The sequence below is a fragment of the Rhinoderma darwinii genome, chromosome 1, assembly GCF_050947455.1.
Source record: "Rhinoderma darwinii isolate aRhiDar2 chromosome 1, aRhiDar2.hap1, whole genome shotgun sequence".
Classification (NCBI taxonomy): Eukaryota; Metazoa; Chordata; class Amphibia; order Anura; family Rhinodermatidae; genus Rhinoderma; species Rhinoderma darwinii.
In genome coordinates, this window is record NC_134687.1 from 496,386,333 (window position 1) to 496,411,909 (window position 25,577).

Consider the following 25,577-nt stretch of genomic DNA (forward strand, 5'->3'; position numbering starts at 1 on the left):
GGGCCAGTGCGCACGTTTTGCAAAAACTGTAATCTGGCCCAGGATGCCCTGGGCTATAAAAAGGGCTCTGCCCTCTTGCCCTTTGCCAGAGCGTTGTTAGTTTTCCCGTTGTTCGTCTTGCTTATGGTCTCCCAGTGTCTTCCAGCCTCCCAGTGTACCTTGCTCCTGTATTCCGTATCCCGTATCCTGTTTCCGTGCTACCTAGTGCTATTGCCGTGCTGCGCTACCTACCATGCTGTGCTACAGTCTACGCTACCCTGCTACGCCTCACCGAACGACTTCCCACCGCCTGGTTCTGGACGTGTTCGCCTCGCCACTGCCTACGATTGCCTCAGGTACTCTCGCTGAACCATTGAACTGTGTACTTTCCGGTTTGGCCAGCTGCCATCCCCGCTACGCGGTACGGCCCAGTGGGTCCACACCCCGCATCGTGACACTTCTCCTGGCACTAGCCAGAAGAAGGGAGGGGGGATTGTGTGAGGACACTAGAGAGAGTGTGTCCACCCCAAATTTGCAGCATGCATCAATGAGGTTGCTCTACCACAGTGACCATGCTGCAATTTTGTCTCCCTCTAGTGCCCAGCACATGGAAATGTTATAAATTAGAATCTAATTTATAATATTTCCTGACTTGTGAAAAAATAAAAAAAAATTAAAACAATGTGTAATCACTTAAATAATAAATGTTTAAGTGAAAAAAAAAAAACGAAAAACAAACTTCTAGCGACACATTTCCTTTAAATTGTTTTCTGACCACGTTTCTAATTGTTGCTGATAATCTGTGTTCCATCTCCTCTAGCCTTCAGCTTTATTAAGACATAGAACATAGGTACTTTTATTATTACAATTTTAGGAGATGAGGACAATTTTATGCATTTTTTTAGTTTTTAAGAATGTCTACGACCATCGAGGTCTTCTGCACTGTGGTCTCTGGCAGTTGTGTACAAACCTATAGAAAAGAGTATAGTTCTCTCTGTAGGGATGTTTCTACATGAATGAGAGGATAAAAAGGGACTCAATAATTAATCAGATGTTTTGCTTTTAGAATAAAGTGCTTTCTCTTTTGTGAAGGTTTCTACTTGTGTCCTATAAAAAGACAAAATTGGAAATTAAACAAATGATCATCATAGATTAGTCTAATAGTCTTGGAAAATTTGAATTGATCATGACAATACTTACACAATAGTAAAAATTAATTAAGACCAGAACTCAGCTTGTTTATTTTTTCAAGATGCAAGTATTTTCTAAAAGGTCAAAAAATGATTATTAAAAAGAAATGACATAAAAAAAGCAAAAAGAGACAACATTTTCAATATAGTTTGAACTTGAATAGTTTCTTTAATTCAAAAGTATGTTTGGTTTCCACTGTATCCCATTATTGAAAAGTTCTACATTTACTTTATCAGTAGTTGTACACTATCCTGATTATTGAAGATTTGGTGGCCCATACGGCTTCCTGTTTTGTAAAGGGATTACCAAGTGGCTACCAGGTCTCATATTTTCTGCAGAGGACATTAAATACTTGATCCTTTGAAATCGACGATAAATTACATGGATGGGTTAAAGTCCTTACCACGTGTGGACTTAAAATTCTCTAATCAAAAATGTCAAAAGGAGCTTATCAAGAGAACTCTTAATTCATGTAGTCAATGAGTACGCTCCTTGCTCATAAATATCAACATACTTAGAACCACTCACTTCTGTTTCAACAATGTCACAAACATTTGATCCTGAGCAACAAGTAGCTCATGTAAGGCTTCATTCACATCTGCAACGGGACTCCGTTCATGGGTTCTGTTGGAGCTTTCCGTCAGGGGAACCCATGAACAGAACCCTGATTGAAACAAACGGAAAACCTATGCATCACCATTAATTTCAATGGTGACGGATCCGGTGCAAATGGTTTCCATTTGTCACAGTTGTTTAAGGGTTCAGTCGTTTTGACGGAATCAATAGTGTAGTCGACTGCGGTATTCATTCCGTCAAAACTACGGAACCCTTAAACAACAGTGACAAACGGAGACCATTTGCACCGGATCCGTGACCATTTAAATCAATGGTGATGCAAACGGAAACCTATAGTTTCCATATGTTTCAGTTTGGATTCCGTTCTTGGCTTCCCCTGATAGAAAGCTCAGACGGAACCCATGAACGGAGTCCCAAGGCAGATGTTAACGAAGCCTAATAGGAATGATTATTGCCCATAGCCAGCTATAAGGGATGACCCTGTGTCAAACTGAGTAAGTAAAAGTATACAAAATGAATCATGAACTGCTTTATGACTCCAGGTATAACCCCAGACCTACCTGTTCTGGGGCAAAGAGGACTATAGATAGTAAATACATGAAGCTGTAAATTGTGCAAGAGTCCAGTTTAGTAACAAATGAAGTTGTGGATGTGTATTCATGTATGTTTTACATTCTCTATAGTTGTTCAGTACTATAAAACCTTTAATAAATTAGCTGCTGTTGTTTTGCAGTAACTGCAGCCAAAAGACCTAGATAAATAGCTGTTTTAACCTTAATGTTACAGACAAGAGAATGTGATGAATAGACCTGATAATCTCTACAGGAAATCCTTCTTTAGAAAGTGAACATTAGATTTTTAAATGGAGGAAACTAAGAAGAATATAGTACTTGTCAGTGTTGTAAATGGAAGCCCACAGCAGCACCACTTAAAAAAAGAAAAACAGCCACTTAAAATAATAACCTCATATTCACCTTGTCTGAAATTCTGATTATATTAAGCACAACAATGTATTTTTACGCTATTTATAATATTTTAAAATGCAAAGCCAATAACGTCTTTATGTCATTTACATATACATTTGTAAAATTATATATAGGCTTGTATATGTAACATGGCATGTAATATGAATTTGAAGAACTCCCACCTTACAGTGAAGAAGAATTATTTATTATCCAAGACACATTTGTATCATTTAATGATAATGTTGGATAACTAAAATAATATTATTTGTGGGTTAGTTAAAGGGGAAATGCTGGCTTCAGCAATTTAAAGGGGTTGTCCAGGATTAGAAAAACATGGCTACTTTCTTCCAAAAGCAGCGCTATACTTGTCTATGGGATACTTTCCAAATAAATTTCTCATTATTTAAAGACCCCTGCTTGCAGTTTTTCAATAGGAACCTTTATTGTCTACTTTATCAGTCCTGCATCTGTGTGATCATCACATGACCAGGACAGATTTTTATCCACTGGAAGTACAAAATGTAACATCTTAACCCCTTCCCGCCGCAGCTCTTTTTCAGATTTAAATTTTTGTTTTTTCCTCCCCACCTTCCAAAGCCATAACTTTTTTATTTTTCTGTCGATATAGTACTATGAGGGCTTGATTTTTACGGGACGATTTGTAGTTTTTCGTAGCACCATTTATTGTGCCATATAATGTACTAGGAAATGGGAAAAAAAATATTTGTGGGGTAGAAAAAAACAGCAATTCCTCCATTGTTTTTCGTGCGTCATTTTTATGGAATTCCCTGTGCAATTAAAACAACATGTTAACTTTATTTTGTGGGTCAATTTTGTGTCGCCAAATTCCGAGAGCCATAACTTTTTTATTTTTCATACAATTAAGTGGTATGAGGGCTTATTTTTTACGGGATAAGCTGTAGTGTTTAATAATACTATTTTGATGTACATGCGACGGTTTGATCACATTTTGTTTGATTTTTTGTAGGAGATGAGGTGACCAAAAAATAGAGATTCTGGCGTTTACAATTTTCTTTTTTTTACGGCGTTCACCGTGCGGGTTAAATAATGATATATTGTAATAATTCAGACTTTTACGGACGCAGCGATACCAATTATGTTTATTTATTTATTTTTTTACTATGCTCTAGGGGGAAAATGGGAAAAGGAGTGTTTTTTTTAACTTTTAATTTGACATTTTTTTTTACTTTTTTTTATTAGTCCCCCTAGGGGGCTTCAACCAGCGATCGTTAGATCGCTTGCACGATATACTGCAATACAAATGTATTGCAGTATATTGTGATTCTGACAGGCAACTATTAAGCCCTGCCTTCATCAGGCCCCCAGGCAGCCATAGGAACCATCGCCTCCCCCCCCCCGCGATTGCATTGTGGGGGGCGCGATGAGCTGTTAGAGGGGGTCGCCCCCTCTTTCTAACGATTTAAATGCTGCGATCGGTATTGACCATTGACCGCAGCATTTAATGAAGGGGTTAATATACCAGTGCCTTGCAAAAGTATTTACTCCCTTCGTGTTTTTCCTGTTTTGTAGCATTACAAGGTGGAATTAAAATGGATTTAAAACTTGATTTAATGTAATGGATGTGACAAAATAGTGAAAAGTTGTAAGTGCATATGTATTCATCCCCTTTGCTATAAAACCCGTTAATAATGTTTGGTCAAACCAATTAACTTCACAAGTCACATAATTAGTTGAATATGATCCCTCTGTGTACAAGTAAAGTGTCACATGATCAGTCACATGATGTCAGTATAAACACATGTTCTGAAAGGCCCATGAAGTCTGCAACACCAGTAAGCAAGCAACATGTAGACAAAAGAGCTCGCCAAACCTGTCAGAGACAAAGTTGTGGAGAAGTATGGATGAGAGTTGAGTTATAAAAAAAAACATTCCAAACTTTGAACATCCCATGTAACACCATTAAATCCATTATAACCAAATGGAAAGAAAATTGCACAACTACAAAACTCACAGTCCAGGCAAGTAGGACAATAATCAGAGATTCAACAAAGACACCACTGATAACACTAATGGATGTCAGGTCCGTGGCTGCGGTGTGTCAGGTTCACTCCCCCCCTGACGGCCACAGCCATGGGTCCTGTAGGGGGCATGCTCGTGCCCGCTCTTAAAGGGGCAGTGCGCGCACCGGACTTTAATGTTTTAATCAGCCCATGAGTGCCCTGGACTACAAGAGGGACCCAGCCCCTTGCTTCTATGCCTGAGCGTTGTTTGTCATATCCTAGTTTGTCTAGCAAATGGTCTCCTAGTGTTTTCCAGTTCCAGTGTTCCCTGTTCCTGTATCCTGTATCCCGTATTCTGTATCCCGTATCCTGTTTCCCGTATCCCGTATCCCTTGCTATCCTGTTCTAGTGCCGTGCTGTGCTGTAGCCATGCTGTGCTGTATCTACGCCTGTCCTGCTGCTCCACGCCTGACGTCTACCCGCTGCCTAGTCCCAGCCGAGCCTGCCTTGCTACTGTCCAAGCTGCCACAGGTACCTTATACGAACTGTGACCTGCACCCTGTTGACCAGCTGCCATACTGCCAAGGCGGTACAGCCCAGTGGGTCTACAAACCCATCGTGACAGTACGCTCAGGCTATGGACCCCGCTGGTCGATCCAAGACCATGACGACGTTACAAGAGATGCGGGCGGATATGCTAGACCTCCAGTCTCGACAGGACCAACTCCTCCAGGCCGTGAACATTCTCGCACGTCGGCAGAAGGCACGAGCTGCCGTTCCTCCTACTACACCTCCTGGCAGTACTGTTCCTCAGACTACACCTCCTGGCAGTGTTGATCCTTGTTTTTCTTTGCCACTTCCTGACCGCTATGATGGAGATGCAAGTACCTGTCGTGGATTTTTGAACCAGTGCCAGATCCACTTCAGCCTTATTCAAGGACCTTTTTGTCTGATGGCGCAAGGGTCGCTTTCATCATCTCTCTCCTTACTGGCAAGGTCCTTGCATGGGCAAACCCTCTCTGGGAGAGACAAGAACCAGAGACCCGTGACTTCCAGAGGTTCCGCCGGACATTTCGCACGGTGTTTGAGGAGCCTGGACGAGTCTCCTCTGCAGCGGCTTCCTTGCTGAACCTACGCCAAGGAGACATCTCTCTGGGCGAGTACGCCATCCACTTCCGCACCCTGGCGGGAGAACTGTTGTGGAACAATGGGGCCCTGGTGGCTATATTCTGGCATGGACTGTCTCCTAAAATTAAAGACGAACTTGCCGCTCGAGACCTGCCTTCTACCCTGGATGACCTCATCCTTCTGGCTGCCCAGATTGATAGAAGGCTCTCAGAACGGCTCCAAGAAGTTCGTCGGGAGGGAGGTCTTCCTAGTCTTGTCCCTACCTTGCAGCAACCCCTGCCGTCCTCAGATGCCGATCCTACTAAGGTGTCTGTGAGGATGGACCAATGTAAGCTATCTACCCAGGAAAGACATTGCAGACGCACTTCGGGACTGCATTTTCGGACATCTTCAGCAAAAGGGAGGCGGAGACACTGGCTCCATTCCGGGCGTATGACTGTCCTATCGAGCTGATCCCTGGTGCATCCTTTCCCCATGGTAGGATATATCCTCTCTCCTTGCCAGAGACTCTGTCCATGTCCACCTATATTAAGGAGAACTTGGAGAGGGGCATCATACAGAAGTCTTCCTCCCCGGCAGGAGCCGGGTTCTTCTTCGTCAAAAAAAAGGATGGCTCCCTGCATCCTTGTATTGACTACCAGGGTCTCAACCAAATCACGGTGAAGAATAACTATCCGTTGCCGCTGATCTCTGAATTATTTGATCGTATATGTGGTGTCAAGATTTTTTCCAAACTAGACCTGCGTGGGGCTTACAACCTAATCCGCATTTGCCGGGGTGACGAATGGAGGACTGCATTTAACACCCGTGATGGACACTATGAGTATCTAGTAATGCCCTTCGGCCTGTGTAATGCTCCCGCGGTCTTCCAGGAATTTGTTAATGACATTTTCCGTGAACACCTCTATGTTTGTGTCGTGGTCTATCTTGATGACATCTTGATTTTTTCTCCAGATCCTGTGTCTCATCAGAGACATGTCAAGTTTTGCTGCGGTTAAGAGAGAATCGTCTGTACGCTAAGTTGGAGAAGTGCGTGTTTGAAAAGGATGCTCTGCCCTTCCTCGGCTACATTGTCTCGAATAAAGGTCTCAAGATGTATCCTGAGAAGGTAAAGTCCGTTCTGGAATGGCCACACCCTCAAGGCTTGTGGGCCATACAGCGCTTTCTGGGATTCGCTAATTTTTACAGACAGTTTATTCCAAAATTCTCCTCACTGACATCTCCTATCTCTGACCTCACTAAGAAGAGTCTGCATTCATTAGCCTGAAGAGTGCCTTCACGTCAGCTTCTATCCTCCATCATCCCGACATTTCTCTACAGTTCTCGCTGGAGGTGGACGCATCCTCTGTCAGCGCTGGTGCACTCCTGTTCCAGGGAGGTTCCAAGGGCAAGTCTATGGTATGTGCATATTTCTCTAAGCTTTTCTCTTCTGCAGAACGCAACTACTCGATTGGAGATCGGGAGTTACTGGCCATTAAGTTAGCCCTGGAGAAGTGGAGAGGCCGCAGCTCATCCCATCCTGATTTTTACGGACCACAAGAACCTCACCTATCTCCAGACGGCCCAACGGCTGAATCCTCACCAGGCCAGGTGGTCGCTGTTCTTTACCAGGTTCCAGTTTGAGCTCCATTATTGCCCGGCCGACAAGAATGTGAGGGCCGATGTCTTTCGAGATAGAGGACACCATGGAGATGCCACAGAACATTATTGATCCGTCTTGCATTGTCTCTGTCAATCCCCTGCAAGTTAGGGACATTCCTCCAGGGAGAACTTTTGTGCGCCCGGCTGACCGAGGGAGAATCCTGCACTGGGGACACTCCTCTAGAGTGGCAGGTCACGCGGGGACCCGTAAGACCCAAGATCTGATTGCCCGTCATTTCTGGTGACCCACTCTGCCCAAGGACATTTTGGACTTTGTTTCGTCCTGCTCTGTGTGTGCAGCTAACAAGGTCGCTCACTCCAGACCTGCTGGCCTGCTCCAGCCATTGCCTGTGCCCGATGGTCCCTGGCAGGATACAGCTATGGACTTTATTACTGACCAACCTCTCTCTGCTGGATGCAGTACTGTCTTGGTGGGGGTGGATCGATTTTCGAAGATGTCACACTTCGTTCTGCTGACCGGTCTTCCTTCTGCTCCTCTACTGGCCAAGCTGTTCATGCAACACATCTTCCGCCTGCACGGCTTGCCGCAGCATATTGTGTCTGATCGGGGGGTTCAGTTCACATCGAAGTTATGGAGAGCCCTCTGTGGACTCCTAGGTGTAAAGTTGGACTTTTCCTCGGCCTACCATCCTCAGTCCAATGGTCAGGTCGAGAGGATCAATCAGATCTTGGAGAACTACTTACGCCAGTTCATCTCCAAGCAGCATGATGACTGGGTGCAGTTGCTTCCGTGGGCTGAATTCTCACAGAAGAAACCGTTCTTCATTGTCTACGGCCAACACCCACAAATTCCTCTCCCGGTGCCTGATATGTCCGAGGTACCAGCTGCTGACACGGCTTTTAGGGACTTTCTGCAGATCTGGCAGTAGACTCGATCCTCCATCCTGCTTGGCGGTCGACCGCATGAAACTGAAGGCGGACACAAGGAGAAGAGAACCTTCTCAGTTTCTTCCTGGCACGAAGGTCTGGCTGTCCTTCAGGAATATTCGACTGAGGGTGCCGTCATACAAATTTGCTCCCAGGTTCCTCGGACCCTTCGAGATCCTGCAGCATGTCAACCCTGTCGCCTACAAGCTTCGGCTGCCTCCTACCTTCAGGATCCCCAACTCCTTCCATGTCTCTCTCCTGAAACCAGTTCTTCTGAACCGATTTACCAAGACTCCTAGCCCTGCGGTTGCCTCCAGCGGCCCTTCAGACACCTATGAAGTTAAGGAGATCTTGGACACCAAGAGAGTGAGAGGGGATTGGAGGAGGTTTGGTCCTGAAGAGAGGTCCTTGGAGCCAGAGTAGAACGTCAATGCGTCTACCCTTCTGAAGAAGTTTCTCTCTCTCTCTGGCCCCAAGAAGAGGGCGTGTAAGAGGGGGGATACTGTCATGTCCGTGGCTGCGGTCCATCAGGTTCACTCCCCCCTGACGGCCGCAGCCATGGGTCGGCGAACGCTGGCCCCAGTCTCCTCCTCAGGAGATGCCAGTGCTCACTTCCAATCACCTCGGCCGGGTTCCGTAGGGTGCGCACGCATGCTCGTGCCCGCTCTTAACGGGGCAGTGCGCGCACCGGACTTTAATGTTTTAATCAGCCCATGAGTGCCCTGGACTATAAGAGGGGCCCAGCCCCTTGGTTCTATGCCTGTTTGTTGTTTGTCATATCCTAGTTTGTCTAGCAAATGGTCTCCTAGTGTTTTCCAGTTCCAGTGTTCCCTGTTCCTGTATCCTGCATCCCATATCCTGTATCTCGTATCCTGTATCCCGTGCTATCCTGTTCTAGTTCCGTGCTGTGCTGTAGCCATGCTGTGCTGTATCTACGCCTGTCCTGCTGCTCCACGCCTGACGTCGACCCGCTGCATAGTCCCAGCCGAGCCTGCCTTGCTACTGTCCGAGCTGCCACAGGTACCTTATACGAGCTGTGAACTGTGACCTGCACCCTGTTCACCAGCTGCCATACCGCCAAGGCGGTACGGCCCAGTGGGTCCACGAACCCAACGTGACAATGGAGCTCCAAATATTCACAGCGGAGATGGCAGTATCTGTCTATAGGACAAAATAAGCCATACATTCCACAGAGTGGGGCTTTATGGAAGAGTAGGCATAAAAAAGCCATTGCTTTATGAAAAACATAAGAATTTTTTTTTGAGTTCTCCAAACAGCATGTGGGAGAGTCCCCAAACACATGAAAGGAGGTTCTCTGGTCAAATGAGACTAAAATTGAACTTTTTGGCCATCATGGTAAACTCTATTCGTGGTTCAAACCCAACATTTCCGTTCACTCTAAGTACAACATTCTGACAGTGAATTATGGTGGTGGCAGCATCATGCTGTGGGAAGACTTTTCATTTGTAGGGACTAAAAAACTGGTCAGGATTTAAAGAAAACGGATAGCAGTAAATACAGGGCTATTTTTGAGGGAATCCTGTTTTAGTCTGCCAGAAATTTGAGAGGACGGAAGGAGGTTCACCTCCCAGCAGCACAATGACCCTAAACATAGTCAAAGACCAGACCTCAATCCAATTGAGAATCTGTGGCATGACTTGAAGACCGCTGTACACCAACACAACCCTCCTAATGTGAAGTATTTGGAGCGGTTTTGCCTGGGAGAATGGGACACTTGCATATGTAATTGCAGTAAAGGGTGGCTTACGCAATGTATTGACTTTCAGGGACGAATACTAACGTCCATTAAAGTTTTCAGTTTTTTTGTCTTAATTATTGATTGTGTCACAGTAAAAAAATATTTTGCACCTAAAAAGTGGTAGGCATGTTGTGTAAATCAAAGGTACAAATTCCCCAAAAAAATCTATTTTAATTCAAAGTTGGAATGCAGCAAAACTGGTAAAACACCATGGAGGGGGAATACTTTTGCAAGGCACTGTAGAGGTGGTGTAAAAGCAGAAAGCTGTGTCTGAGTAACTCAAGTGCAGTTTCTCTCTCATTGTGTCCATGAGACTGCATGATGTAAGAAGAAGAGGGATCAGTGTAACACTCTCTATTTGACTCTTTGCCCATGAGCGTACCTGGATGGCGATTCGCGGCTAGCGGTAGTCGGTACTTGCCAGTTCCATGTGTTGCACAACGAAGGAGCATGGCTAAAGTGGACTTGTTAATAGATGTAGAAACTTGTCAGAACTGGTTCTAACAACAGGTGAGGAAAGAATTCACAGAAACCGTTATTGGGTTGGTGCTGGCTAACCTGAGGTGCGGCATCTAAGGAGTCCTCCCGTTCTGCACCCTTAACCCCTACAAAGAGGTGTGGATTTTACTGGTGGCATTCCCAGGTCACAGTCTTAAGGATAGTCCCCAATAGATGGTTGCTTGCAAGAAACAGTCATGATCAGCGTCATGGTCAAACTAATCTGGGTCCGTAACAGACTGTCAAGCATGAGGTCCAGAAATTGGCAGCAGAAGGCAGAGTCAGGCCCAAGGACAACACACAGGTTATTAAATCAGAGTAGGGTCATGCAAGCTAGGTAAAAAACAGAGATTTCACAGAAATAAGCAGGAAAATTACAGGAAATACGCAACCAGGGCTGATAGCCAAGAAAGGAACAGTTCTATTAGGGAACAGTACCCTTTTGAAGGTTTTTAGGTGACAATGTGACACGCCACGGCCAGTTCTCAGTCCTGAGGCTGGAGCTGCGCACAGCACAGTATAGGGAGGGAGCTATGGCATTGCCTTGGCAAGGGGCTGTGATTTCCCCCGCCAGGTAGATGGAGTTCTGCAGCAGGTAAATCCGGCCTGCAGTCTTGGTAATGGTCGGTAGGGACAGATCTGATTGGCTCAGAGCACACAGCACAACTCTTTTATCACCCCAGGAAGAGCCCATCTACTCAGAAAGCATGGATAGAGAAAATATTTATTCACAAAAACTAGTAGAAAAAGATCCAAAATATGCAGGTTATACACAACAGTTCTGCTTGCACATCATCTAATATACATATGCAGCCTAGTGATTGTGATTGTTTTTGAACCGATAGGTTTGCTTTCAAAAATGAAACCCTGATCGGCTTTTATTGCAGCCAAAAAGCATTACATTTCCTCCAATGCACACAGCTTAATGAAGGGGCTCACAGCCATGAGAATTTTCTTCCTATGAGGCCCACAGTCTAATATGGTTGTCCAAACCGGACAACACCTTTAAGTTGTTAGTATATAACCTTTAAAATAAATGAAATTACAATAATTTTTGTTAAAGGGGTTGTCCACTACCGGACAACTAATGACCTATCCACCAGATAGATCATCAATATACGATCGGTGGGGGCCCGACACCCGGACCCCGCATCGATCAGCTGGTCCGGCTGCCTCCGGGCACCGGACGTCCATGCCGGAAGCAGATAGCTCTGGTCATGGAATAGCAGCCAAGCTGTAGTACCGCAAATCTGCTCCTATTTAAGTGAATAGGCGCAAAACTGCAGTTTTGCAGCACGGCCGTTATGCAATGTACGGAGCCAACTTCTTTTGGCTCCGTACATTGCATACTGTGCAATGACATCCAGTGCCCGGAGGCAGCCAGAGCAGCTGATCGGTGCGGGGTCAGGATCTCAGACTCCCACTGATGACCGGTGGATAGGTCATCAGTTGTCCAGTAGTGGACAACCCTTTTAAGATGCTGTTTACCACTTTCTCCAGTATCAGAAGATCTCCCTTTTAAATAAGACTAGTGAATTATTACTAATGTTTTTACCCCAACACAGTGACACCATGTGCAAACATATATTACTACACAATAGCAGTATTGAGGTTTGGGGACTCCCTCTTTATGTCCACACTATACAGCATTATGTCTACATTGTACAGAACTGTGTATGTGATGTTGACGTTGATTTGACATGATTACATCTCCAGGTAACATAGGTATCCATTTATCAGCCCTTCCTCTGAACTGTCTTAGACCGCTCTCCTTCTCTCTGGAGAGTGACCCTAGCTTTATTCCTCTAGGGATTTCTTCCCTTGGAAGTAGAGCTGGCTCAGGGTATGGGATAGACTGGTGGGAGGGGGCAGAGCGTTTGACAATTCTTGCTGTGCTTGCATCCTGACTTACTTCATCAATACTGCATGCAGCTGTAGGGAACTGCCTGTGTTCTCTGCTGCAAACCCAGGACTAGCAGTTCTCTCTATTCTTCAGCTAGCCCCATCCAAAAGATATCTACCCTCCACCCATCCTCGTCACAGTCTTTACCACTCTGGAATACAATGCAAATATTCTGCAGCGCTGGTGATGCCAGGCTCTACATGCTTTAAATGGACCAGGAGAAGCTGTAATTCATATATGATTCTGTCCCTTGAGGTAAGAGGTATCTAATGTTATCATAATCTCAGTTAACTTGTCCAGTGGATAGCAGAGGGGACAGCAGAGCTGCATGTACAGAACTGCACACTTTCTATTGCAATGCAGCTTTGGAGTTTGACAGAATGCAGAGGTGTATGCCACAATCTCCGAGCTATGCTGCATACAGTGTAAAAATAATACATTTCATATTTTAGATTATGCGTATTACAGCACAAAGTCAAAATATCCAACGATTGTACCTTGAAAACAAGTAAATTCATCCTGTATGGAAAGTCAAGCATAGGCAATAATAAGTACAGGACTTCGGTCTTCTAATATCTTGCCTGTATTAGAACATGCAATGTGTGGGGGAGTATACAATGCTAAATCCAATCCTAAACGCTCATATGTTTATTATGTCATATTTTAACACAGCAGATAATGCATCGGAGATAGTCAGTACAGTCTGTAGTGGCAGTGCACACAACAAATAAAGCAGAGTATGTGAAATATAGCAGAGCGGAGTTAAAGTGACAATAGATGTAACAATAAGAATCCGACTATAAATAATGATTTTTAATGATAATTAATTTATCTAAAACAATGGCTTGTGATTGGTCGGAGCTTGCATAGGATTTATTCATTTTTTTGTTGGTTATTATTGGTAGCATTGAATAAAAATATTGGGCAAAAACAATGAGTATGTGTAGCAATTCACATCAACAACAAGTACAACAGTGGAAATTATTTTTAAATTGAATATTTATTTTCAAGGGAAATATCTTGCCATGTATGTCCCTTTAATAATCAGGTTGTAATAGATATTGGAAAGCTAGAAAATTGTCTTGTCTATGGCCAACTTTAGGCTTTTTAATTACATTTCAAAACTAAAACAAAATGATGTTTAATTCATTATTGCAAAGGGAAGCCCCGTAAATAACCACATATAGATTATAGCTACTGCCATTACCACTCTGGAAATAACAAAGAAGTACAACAAAAATATGATTTTAACAATTCATTTTCTGTAGTATTTTATGAATAGTATTATTATTTTTTCTATTTTGCTTTTTCTTGCTGAGGCGCCACTTCCCTCCACCCTTCCTTTATATGAATAATCCCCAACATTCACTAAAAAGTTATTGTTTCAGGGAAAATTCCAAGCTAGAACCAGGTATTTATATCTTTGGTAGTGTTTAATATAATCTCTTTTATCCTCCGAATTAGTAAACGGAAAATAAATAGTCATTTGTTCAACTGGCCATAGACAAGATTATTGTTGATTGTTAATTATTTGTGATCTGACTGAACAAGACAATTGTTACTAATAATTGTTATGTCTATGGTCCTAAAATGATAGAAACAAGTATAAAACTTACTGATGGAACACTAGAATTGAACTTGCTATCAGATGAGACTGTACATGACAATAACAATTTACATAAATGATATGTGCAACAGTGGGAACATATTATTTACAGACATGTAATGGTCGGCGATACCTAGGGAAAGAATCAACCATCATTCCCAAATCTTTGGTTATGGTCAAGGTACTTGGCTGGCCCCATGGCTCAGGTGGCCCTGGCTGGTCTAGTGATTGGAACCAGACAAATGGGGATAGTTACTATAGGGCAAATGAGTTAATTAATGTTTCCACAGTTAATATGTATTCCCCATAAAAATAGTTTCTGCAGTCCCCTAATAAGTGAAAGCATATATCCATCTTTGCAATACTTTTTGTGTCTTCATTGTAAATAAAAACAATCAAGCAACTTTGCAAATGATCTTAACCCCTTAGTGACCAGCCCATTTTAGGCCCTAATAACCAAGCTATTTTATTCGTTTTTCTATAGTCGCATTCAAAGAGCTATAAAGTTTTTATTTTTTCGTCTACATAGCTGTATGAGGACTTGTTTTTTGCGGGATTAGTTGTGCTTTTTAATAGCACCATTTTTGGGTACATATAATTTTTATATCAACTTTTATTAACCCTTTTGGGGGGATTATAAAAAAAACCTGAAATTCCGCCATTGTTCTATGCGTTTTTAAATTGACGCCGTTCACTATGCGACGTAAATAACATGTTACCTTTATTCTATGGGTCGGTAAGATTACGGCGATACCACATATGTAGAGGTTTTTTTATGTTTTACGACTTTTTCACAATAAAAACACTTTTGAACTAAAATTATTTGTTTTTGCATCGTCGCTTTCCAAGAGCCGTAATTTTTTTATTTTTCCATCAATGTAGTGATTTTTTGGGCTTGTTTTCTGCGGGACAAGACGTAGTTTTGAATGGTACTGTTTTGGGGTGCATGGGACTTATTGATTCATTTTTATTATGACTTTTTTGGGGGGCAATGGAAAAAAATTGCAATTTCGCCATGGTTTTTTGCGTTTTTTTTTTACGGTGTTCACTTTGTGGTTTCAATTACATATTAACTTTATTAATGGAGTCATTACGGTCGCGGCGATACCACATATGTGTACTTTTTTTTTTTTTTTACACTTTTACTAAATAAAACCACTTTTTATGGAAAAAAATGGTTTTATTTATTTTTTTACTGTACTTTTTATTAATAATCTTTATTTCACTTTGATGACTTATTTTATTAGTCCCACTAGGGGACTTTACTGTGCGATGTTCCGATCGCTGCTATAATGCTCTGGTATACTTCGTATACCAGAGCATTATTGCCTGTCAGTGTAAATCTGACAGGCAATATGTTAGGTCGTGCCTCCGGCGCGTCCTAACAGGAATATGTCCAGGGCAGACCTGGGGGCTTTTATCAAGCCCCCGGCTGCCATGACACCCCATCGGAGACCCGCGATTGCATTTGCGGGCCGCCGATGGATGACAGAGGGAGCTCACTCCCTCTGTAAACAAAGTTAAATGCCGCGGTCGCTATTGACGGCGGCATTTAACGGGTTAAACGGCCGCGACCGAAGTAAACTTCGATCGCGGGCGTTGGAGCAGGAGCTCAGCTGTCGTCAGACAGCAGAGCCCCGGCTCCTGCCTGCACGGGAGACCCGTGCAGGACTTAGACTAGGCTGACGTGAAAAGGCGTCAGCCTAGCCTAAAGCCCATTAGTGACCGACGTAAAAAGGCGTTTTAGTGGTCACTAAGGGGTTAATTAGAAATATCCTACCTTATTTGTATACAGCTCCTATGCAGACCTTTGTGTCTCCATGGTTACAAACTACAACTAAACCCCTGTAGTCTGAACATGTGTATTTTCTGTTAGCAAGAATAAGGGGAGAGATGGAAGGGAGTATTACTTCAGGACAGGATCAGACTACACAGGGTTTCTTTGTAGTCTGTAACCATGGAGACACATAAGCCTTTAGAAACGTTGTATAAACTATACAGTAGGATATTTTTAATCAAAAAATGATTTTAGATACAATAAAAGAAAAATGTAATTGCAAAGGAGTAGCCTCAAAGTTAAATTAACTCTTTAAAACAATGTAATTTTCCCCGTAAACATAACTGCTGTTCCCTGGTATTGCTTAGAAGTTTGGGGTGTCTGGTTATTATTCGCCATAATATATGGCAGAAACTTTGTTGGAAGTTTCTATGCTTTATGAATCACAGTTAAAAACGTAATGTAAAAATGTAAAAGGTCCATGGGGCTTTCTAATTTAAGAAAAAAGTTATGCAAATCTAATGTTAGAATGCAATGAAATTGTTATCAGTTATTGCCACTGAATTAAAAAAAAACATTTTTTTTTAGTACTTTAGTGAAAATAATAATAAAACCTACAGGTTGTACATTCATTTTACTGCAAGAGCTAAAATATGGAAGAAAATGTCCTTTTGCACATTTTTCTACCAAAACATTTAAAAAAATATTCAATTTACCTAGAGAACTTGGTCACCCCTACTAAAGTAAAGAGATTTTATCTATGTAGAAAAGGCGGATCCAGCACTCAAATATTAAAAGTTCCAATTTTATTTGTCATGTTAAAAACAAGGATAAAACAAAATCCCGGGACCACGCTTGTTTTTAACATGACTTAAATAAAATTGGAACTTTTAATATTTGAGTGCTGGATCCGCCTTTTCTACACACCATTTTTTGCTTCAAATTGCCTGCAGTCGACACAGGACTAGTCTAGGAGCACCTACAAGCACCTGCAGCGTTCGGATTTATTACACAACCATTTGCATCAGTCAAGTATAATGAAAAACGCATTGGAAAACGCAACCATAGCGTGGTGGTTATGAGGTGAGCGAAACTTTTAGTAAAAATGTTTTCATTTTTTCAGATTTTATCTATATAACACAAAAGAGTTTTACAGTGCTTCTGACTTGGCCATTATACATGTAGATACATTTAAGGGTTAGATTTCTTTTTACTAAATTTAGAAATTTAACATACGGCCATCAATGTGCCCAACCCTTGTTTATTCATTAAAGACTCAGTCTACCCAGCTTCTGCCAACAGAATACAGTCATACAGGGACACCACAAAGTAATATTATAGAGACAATAAAGCAGCCTCGTGCAAAGTGAAGCCATTAGACACATACATCAGAAAATAGGAGGTCACAGTATTAGTGGAGATTGCTTGCAGCCAGCGCTAAGGAGGGGATTTGACCACGTAGACCCCTTCTGAATGAGACTGATGCCATTACACTTCTTGAATATGTACAGAAAGTATATTATTCCATTGGAAATGAGAAGTTAAAATAGAATGCAATTACCATAGTTTTAATGGAGGAATACAGACTGTAGTATAGTTGTTATAGTCAGGGCAGAGCATGTAGTTACTTATATGAGTAGATCCTCAATTCTAGGTATGTCTTGCCTTTTGCCCATTGTACAGTGTTAGATGAATAATTGACATTGTACAGTTGAGTGATCCTCTTTGCAATATTCTCTAACTAGTTTTTGTCTAATCTTACATCATTTTCCAATTTCTTTATAGCAGTTTATATCAAAGCTACTTGTAGTCTCTTTTAGAGAAACCCGAATCCTGTTTAAAATACTTCACACAGAGAGTAACCGGAATATCTTGTTCAATAAACACTTAAAATATTTTGTAGAGCAGCAAATTCTTCTTCCTTTACAACGTTACAGCTTACACGGCGTAACTGAAATACCTCTAGCCATTCAAATGACTGAAGACTTATTTTTATTACATTTCATAATGGTTTTCCTAACTCGGAATTTAAGGCGGAAATAATAATTTGCAACAGGTTCTGTTTTTTAAAATAATGTATTATGGCCCACTGGTGGCAGATGTCATGTGCTGTTTATGTGTTTGATTAGGTATGGTTTCTGTTTGGCACAAAATATATTGATATAAATAGTAGTGCCATTTTAATTTCCTACGGTACTCTACAAGGATATTTTTCAAAAGTACATTAAATTCTGTAGTTTTATGAATAGACCAATCTTGAAAAATAATTATTTAGAAGGATTGTATTTCAACATGCCCGATACTTCCTGCTACTAAAAGATAGGCTGCTGTCACAGGTGTCTGGCAAGTGTCTGGCTCTGTCAAGTGTGCATGATTATGGGAAGGTCAGGGGAAATAGCTGTATGCACACAGCTATCTTAGGGGCTGTTCACATCTCCGCTGGAGGCTCCATAAGGGGCCTTTGTCACAGATTCCTTTATTTTTGCCAGACAAAGTAATGCATCGATTATGCCCGACAAAATGACGGAAACCATAATGGAGACCCTACAGAACCCATTAAAGTCAATGGGTTCTGTCGGGCGCCATAGTTTTCCGTCATAAAATGGATCCCGAGCTTCCAGTATTTTTGTTGCTCTGCTCCTATCACAGAGCTTAGCAACAGAAACACCAAATGCAGATGTGAACTCAGCCTTATGTGTATGGCCAGCTTAAAGCTGGAGATATTTGTTGGCAGAGTCAGCCATCTTCGGTGGGTTCTGCCAGTGATCTGTTGCCTGTGGCCTAGGGAAGAGAGGTAAATAAAACTCTGCCTAACCCCTCTGGCAGCAGCTTTTCTCCTACAAAACAAAGGATTGGACATGTTGGGGCCCTGTACCTAAGTCTATCATATGGTAGGCGTTGATACATGGCCCATGTGTGATCCTGTCTGATGGGCCCTGTATCTAAGCTTAACATGTGGTAGGCTTAGCTACAGGGTCCAAAAGACAGTATCACACATGGGTTCTGTATCTAAGCCTACCACATGTGTTACTAAAGCTTTTTTTTGTATGTGTTTGTGCTTTTTCAAAGGTTTAGTTGTTGGACTACGTCGGATTCGAGGACTATTTTCAATAAAATGGTTAACGAGGGTTGTGTGGGTATTTTTATTTCAATAAAATATTTTTTTTATGTGTTTGTATTTTTTAAACATTATTACTACTGCCTTAGTAATGGCCGCTGGCTGATTGACAGCGTCCATTTCTAAGGCGGGGCTTAGTGTTAGCCGGTGAAAAGACTAACACTAAGCCCCATTATTACCCTGGTACCCATCGCCACCAGGGGTATCGGGAAGAGTCGGGTACGATCCAGTACCAGACCATCTGTAGTGGACAGGTACTGGGGTGGCCGCTGGCTGGGAAAGCCCAAAAACAGTGGTCCTTCCCACCCCAGTAATACTAGCCTGTTGCTGCTATGTTGTATCTGGCTGGTTATAAAATATGGGGGGGACCCCACATCATTAAAAAAAAAAATCTCGAAAAAATGATGTGGGGTCACCCCCATTTTTCATAACCAGACAGATTCAACACAGCAGCAGCAGGCTAGCATTACCAGGCACACTGTTTTTGGACTTTCCCAGCTGAATAATACCAGCCTGCGGCCACCCTAGTACCCGGCTATTACTACAGATGGTCGGGTACTGGATCGTACCCAGCTGTTCCCGGCATCTCTGGTGGTGATGGGTACCAGGGTAATAATGGCGGTTAGTGTTAGCCTTTTCACCGGCTAACATTAAGCCACGCCTTAGTAATGGACGCTGTCAATCAGCCAGCGGCCATTACTAAGGTGGTAGTAATAAAGTTTTAAAAAAATACAAGGACATAGAAAATATATTTTGTTGAAATAAAAAAACCCACACAATCCTCGTTAACCATTTTATTGAGAATAAAAAACCACCATCATCGAAGTAGTCCTTGAATGCAAAATAGTCCAACAACCGAATACGTAAAAAAAACCAAACAAAAAAAATTTGTAACACATAAAAAAGCAAGCAATTATTGTCTTACCTTTCCTGGGTCCAGCGCTAGAGCCGCAATATCAGCAAGCTGAGCCCTATATCGAAGCCTATCATATGTGATAAAGTCTGCTGAGCCTCTGTATCTAATCCAATCACGTGTGATACTGTCTGCTGAGCCTCTGTATCTAAGCCTATCATATGTGATACAGTCTGCTGAGCCACTGTATCTAATCCTATCATGTGTGATACTATCTGCTGAGCCACTGTATCTAATCGTATCATGTGTGATACTGTATGCTGAGCCACTGTATCTAATCCTGTCCATAGCTATAGGGTCGTAATGCTATAGATATACTGTCTCCTATGTATATATATTTATACACATATACACATATTATTTTTTTTCGGGGGGGGGGATGTATTGGGGCTGTTGCCCCTGACGTTTTAAGTCCTTAGCGATGCCCCTGGCTGCTTGTGCTGCATCGTTGAGTCACTTAGGAGACCCAGTGATGCTGCTGAAAGCTGCAGGCCGTCGGCAATGAGAAGAAGTTGGGGGGCCCCAAGAAGGACTTTTGCATCGGGCCCATGAGCCTTTAGCTTCACCCCTGCCAAGAAACAGCCAGTGTCTGCCCTCATCTCCTTTTGGCTCCTCCTGCCCTTTCTCCTCTTCACAGTGATGCGACATGCGTTTGCATCTCTGGAAGGAGGTGGAGCTCCCTTTGTGGTGGGAGTCTTTAGTGCCTGCTAATGTCATCACCAGCCCTCAGCAGCAATGCCAGTGAAGCCAGGCCATTAGGACAGCCTATGCAGCAGTGACAGGTAAGAAAAATGTGCCTGCCTGTCACTTTGTATACCCCCTGCCATTCCACATAGCCCCTGTCACCCTTTCTCCACAGAATGCCTTCCACCTTCTGTGCACCTCTTTCCTACCACCACAAAGCCAATGCCACTTTCTGTGCCCCACACCCTCAAAGAGCTTCTGCCACCATGTGTCCCTTACCCCAACAGACTCTAGCCATCTTCTGTCCCCCTGCCTACCACAGAACCACCACCACTACATTCTGTCCCCTACTATCCACAGTACACCTACCACCTTCTTTATCCCCCTTCTCCAACAGAATCCCTGCTACTTTTTGTCATCAGTGCCCATGCCCCCCACAGTGTCCCTGGCACCTTGTCCCCCAGTTACATGTCCCCCACAGTACCAGTACCACCTTCTGGATCCCCCTCCCCTATCAGTGCCCCTGCCACCTGCTTTTCACCTCTACCATAACAGAGCCCCTATCTCCTTCAGCACCCCTGCTCCTACAGAGCTCCTGCCACGTTATGAACCCCCTTCCCATGCAGTACCCCTTCCACCTTCTGTGCCCTTCCTCCCCTAATAAAGCCCTTTCAACCTTTTGTCTTTCATGTCCTTGCTCTCTCTCACAGAGCTACAGCCACGTGTTTCTGTCCACTCTCCCTCAAGCAGAACCCCTGTCTCTTTCTGTATTTTCTGTCTTGTCACAAAGCCCCTCCCGCACTACCTCCCACAAAATCATATTCTACCTTGCATCTGACCCTACTTCAAACTTGGGTTTCCTCTTAACCGCTCCGTACCCCCAGACTTCTTTGCAGTATGGGGACCAGGAATTGCTGATGGCAGCCCTGGGTCTATAATCAGGAATATTCCTACTTTAGATGTCTGCAAGAAAGATCTCAAACTGGACTCTTGGCTGTCAATTGATCACACTGAGCTTATCATGTGAAACATTTGCTGGCTCTTTAATGGCAGCTTGTTTTATTATGATGGAAGTGATTTTTTTACTCTTATCATGGAAAAGAATCTCTGCACCTGAATGCAAAGTAAGCCCAACGTAATGTAGGCGCAGGCGTAATGGAGAGAGCGCATGACAAGGTGATTTGGGTATGGCTAGAGTTAGAGGCTGAGTTTGGCAGGGGGTTAAAGGGTTAAGCAAAAGGGGGTTGGCATAGGGGTGTATCTTTAAGTTGAGGGAGGAGTATGGAGTATATAAGCCCTGGTGGGATAGAGGCGGCCCTCTTTCTCGCCGGACAACAGAAGAAGGTTTTTTAGTGTAGTGTAGTGTAGTGCAGTGCAGTGTAGTGTATTTATTTCACTTACCTTCGGCATGGATGGTTCCCTGGAGTCCATGATGGCCAGGATTCGAGATGCGGCGCTGCTGCATGGGCCTGGCTGGCTGGAGCAGCTATTTGATGGGGCTCTGCCTCCTGTACCTGCGGCTGTGGCTGCGGCTGGAGTTTCAGTTGTGGAAGGACGCAGGAGTCGGTGTGGAAGGCCTACGGAGCGGCTTTCCCCTGAGGTAACTCCTCATTCCCATCAGCGCTGTGGGAGCCCCACCAGGGGCCCTCCTCCTCCAGTTCCTAAGCAGACGCCATGCTTGGGGGCTAGGAGGTCTGGGAGGAATCCCGGCAGGCGGGCGGGATTGGAGGATGCAGGAGGAGTTGGGCGGCAGCCATCTTACCTGTCTTCAACGGCCAGACCGGAAGTGGCAGAGGGACCGGAAGTGACGGCACTCTCCAACGCCAGTGCTGGGGGAGCTCAGCAGATGGAGTCAGAGCCTGCACGAGCGGCCCGCTGGGAGCGGCGGGCGGGCTCTTTGAAGAGGATGCCGCTGCCTCCTGCTGGAGCAGGGAGGCGTGCTGCAGGGACCGGAAGTACCCGGTCCAGGAGTCTTAGCGACGTTGCGGCCCTTCCAGAAAGGGGGGGTCGGCGGCCATCTTGCCCACCTGGCGTGACCCAGGACTTGGTGTCGGGAGATGCCGATGATTCGGAGGGGAGCCTTGCGGATGCTGATGGTCCCAGGAGTGGGGATTGCTTGTCCCTTTATGCCACGCCAGAAGCGGGTGACGGCGCCTTGGACGGACCGGTGTCGTCTGGGCCTCGTGCTACTGCAGCCAGGACATCTACCCTGTGCGGGGCGAGGGTGGTACTGGATCATCACCCCCCTGGAACGCCACGATCAGATGAGAGACCGTCTGGATCCATGGAGACTGCCTCTGGGAGGACACCTCAGGGACGACCGGGTGGACGACCGGGTGAGTCCACCACTACTTCTGGTCTGGGGATCGGTGGGGGGGATGTGGGGGGAATGTTTTCTGTGTCTAATATGCAGTTGTTTTTTAAGGGTATGCAGGAATTTTTTAGTAAAAGTATGGGGGACGTAGGTCAGTACCCGGAGAGGGTGTGGGGTGCTGCTAGTGAGTGTGTGGAGGTGCGTCTGCGGCAGGGGTTGCAGTTGCTTGTGTGGTGGAGCCTGGTGCGGGGGCTGTGGTGGAAGTGGATAAGTCTGCTGATGGAGGGGCTAGTACGTCCAAGAAGGTGGCGGATGACGTGCGTTTGCTGACGCGGCGAGAGGCGAGGTGTATGTGTGCTTTGAAGGCACGCTTGGGGCACATTTGAAATCAGAGAGAAGATATGGAAGTATGATTATGTGGAAATTTCTGCTTTGTTGCCATTGGAAAAGTTTAATCTGGACTGGTGGAAACCATACAAGAGTAAAAAGGAGGAAGAGGAGCGGCGTCGTTATCAGCTGATTCCTCATACGTTTGCGAATTGGCTTCAGGGCTTCGCTATTTTGGCTATCGTGGTAGGCGAAAAGGCGCCGGAGAATTGTTCAGCACTGTTTTGCCACATGGATTCGGTTGGGGAGGCATACAGAGTGTACGGGGGTAACGCATGGTTGAGGTACGACGAACAATTTCATCAGCGGAAGGTGGTGCGGCCTTCCCTAATATGGGATCACAAGGATATTAGTCTTTGGATGCGGTTAATGTCGGCTCCGAAACAGGGGCATCAGCCCTTTGGGGATGTAGCCGGCGGCCAAGGGTCAGCAACGGGGTGGTCGGCTTCATCCGTTAAAGGATGTTGCTGGCAGTTCAACGAGGGCCATTGTAAATTAGGAGAGTGTGTTTTGTATGTGATAATTTTGGAGTGGTTCAGGCCATTAATGCGCAAATGGCAAATTCCCCCCAGTGGTGCGATTATTGCGGCATTTGGTTTTGAGGGGGCTGGTGCTAAATTCGCATTTTGTGGCAGTTCATGTTCCCGGGGGATGCTCAATTCTGTGTCTGATTCTCTTTCTCGTCAACAGTGGGACAGGTTTCGTCTGCTGGCGCCGGGGGCGGAGACTCACGGAAGTGTCCAGAGCATCTTTGGAAGGTGGTATGTCGTTAATTAGACAGTCAGTTAGTGGGGTTACGTGGAAGGGGTACAGTGCGGTTTGGCAGGCTTGGCAAGCTTTGTTGGGGAGTGCGCAGGTGAGTATTGCTGCGGGGGATCGATTGGCATGTTTGTTGTACTTTATAGGTAATTCTTACAGTGAGGGGGTGTCGGCTTCAGGGGTGGCTAGAAGATTGTCGGCACTGGCTTTTTGGTTTAGACTCAGAGGGGAGGAGGACGTGACTAAGTCCTTTTTGGTTAGGCAGGCGATGAAGGGTTTTCGGAGGGGTTCCGTGTCTAGGGATTATAGGAAGCCGGTATCTTTTGTGTGTCAGGGTTTGAAGTTCGATTATTTACGCTGGCTTTTTCTTTAGCTTTCTTTGGAGCGTTCAGGATATCAGAATTGGTGGCGGCAAGTAAGCGGGTGTCTGGGGGTTTATTGTTCATGGATGTTGCCTTGCAAGGGTTCTCCATGTCATGCTCGCTCTGCAGATCAAAGACGGACCAAGCGGGGAGAGGTTTTTTGGTGCGCCTACAGGCATTACCAGGGTCTAGGGCAGGGGTCTCAAACTCGGCCGGGTAAGTGGGCCGCATATAGAAAAAATGGGAAGTTGACGGGCCGCATTACTTTCAAATTTGATACAATACAAAATTATTGTTAATCAATTAGTTATTTGAACTACAATAACACTACATTACTATATTACTATAATACTACATTACTATAATAATACCGCTAGGTTTAAAATTTGAGATATTTCTCCACGTGCTTATTTCAACAATCCAGCTTTCCAGTTTAAGTGTCGCTAAATGCAGATGCTGCCGCAGAGTCCTCCGTAGATGCTGCCGCAGAGTCCTCCGTAGATGCTGCCGCAGAGTCCTCCGCAGATGCTGCCGCAGAGTCGTCAGGGGCTTGCCTAGAGCTGGCGTCCCGGAGCAGAGCCGCTTCTGCCACTCTGCCTGGGATTCCAGCTCTGCTCCTGACATCACTGTCCATATATAGACAGAGATGTCAGGGGCAACCCCAGAGCTGGAGTCCCGGGCAGAGCGCTAGTAGGCTCTTCCTGGGACTCCAGCTGGGCTCCTGACATCACTGGTACTCCTGCTCTGGGGAAGCCCCTGACATCATTGTCGATGTATGGACAGCGATGTCAGAGAATTCCACAGAGTCCTGGAGCAGAGCCGACACCAGCGCTCTACTCGGGACTCCGGCTCTGGGGAAGCCCCAGACATCGCTGTTCATATGTGGACAGCGATGTCAGGGAATTCCACAGAGTCCCGGAGCAGAGCCAACACCAGCGCTCTGCTCCGCTCTGGGGAAGACCCTGACACACTGTCCATATATGGGCAGCGATGTCAGGGAATTCCACAGAGTCCCGGAGCAGAGCCGACACCAGCGCTCTGCTCGGGACTCCGGCTCTGGGGAAGCCCCAGACATCGCTGTTCATATGTAGACAGCGATGTAAGGGAATTCCACAGAGTCCAGGAGCAGAGCCAACACCAGCACTCT

At 44.7% G+C, this 25,577-nt stretch overlaps 1 protein-coding gene across 2 annotated transcripts in view; it reads left to right on the plus strand.

Annotated features, from left to right (window-relative positions):
• Positions 1 to 12,551: 12,551 nt before the first annotated feature.
• Positions 12,552 to 25,577, plus strand: part of AIFM3 (AIF family member 3) — an 86,317-nt gene continuing 73,291 nt past the window's right edge. For both annotated transcript variants that reach the window (XM_075835730.1, XM_075835739.1), the window contains exon 1: positions 12,552 to 12,765. The gene's annotated coding sequence lies outside the window, so the exon portion shown is untranslated. The remainder of the gene's footprint in view (positions 12,766 to 25,577) is intronic.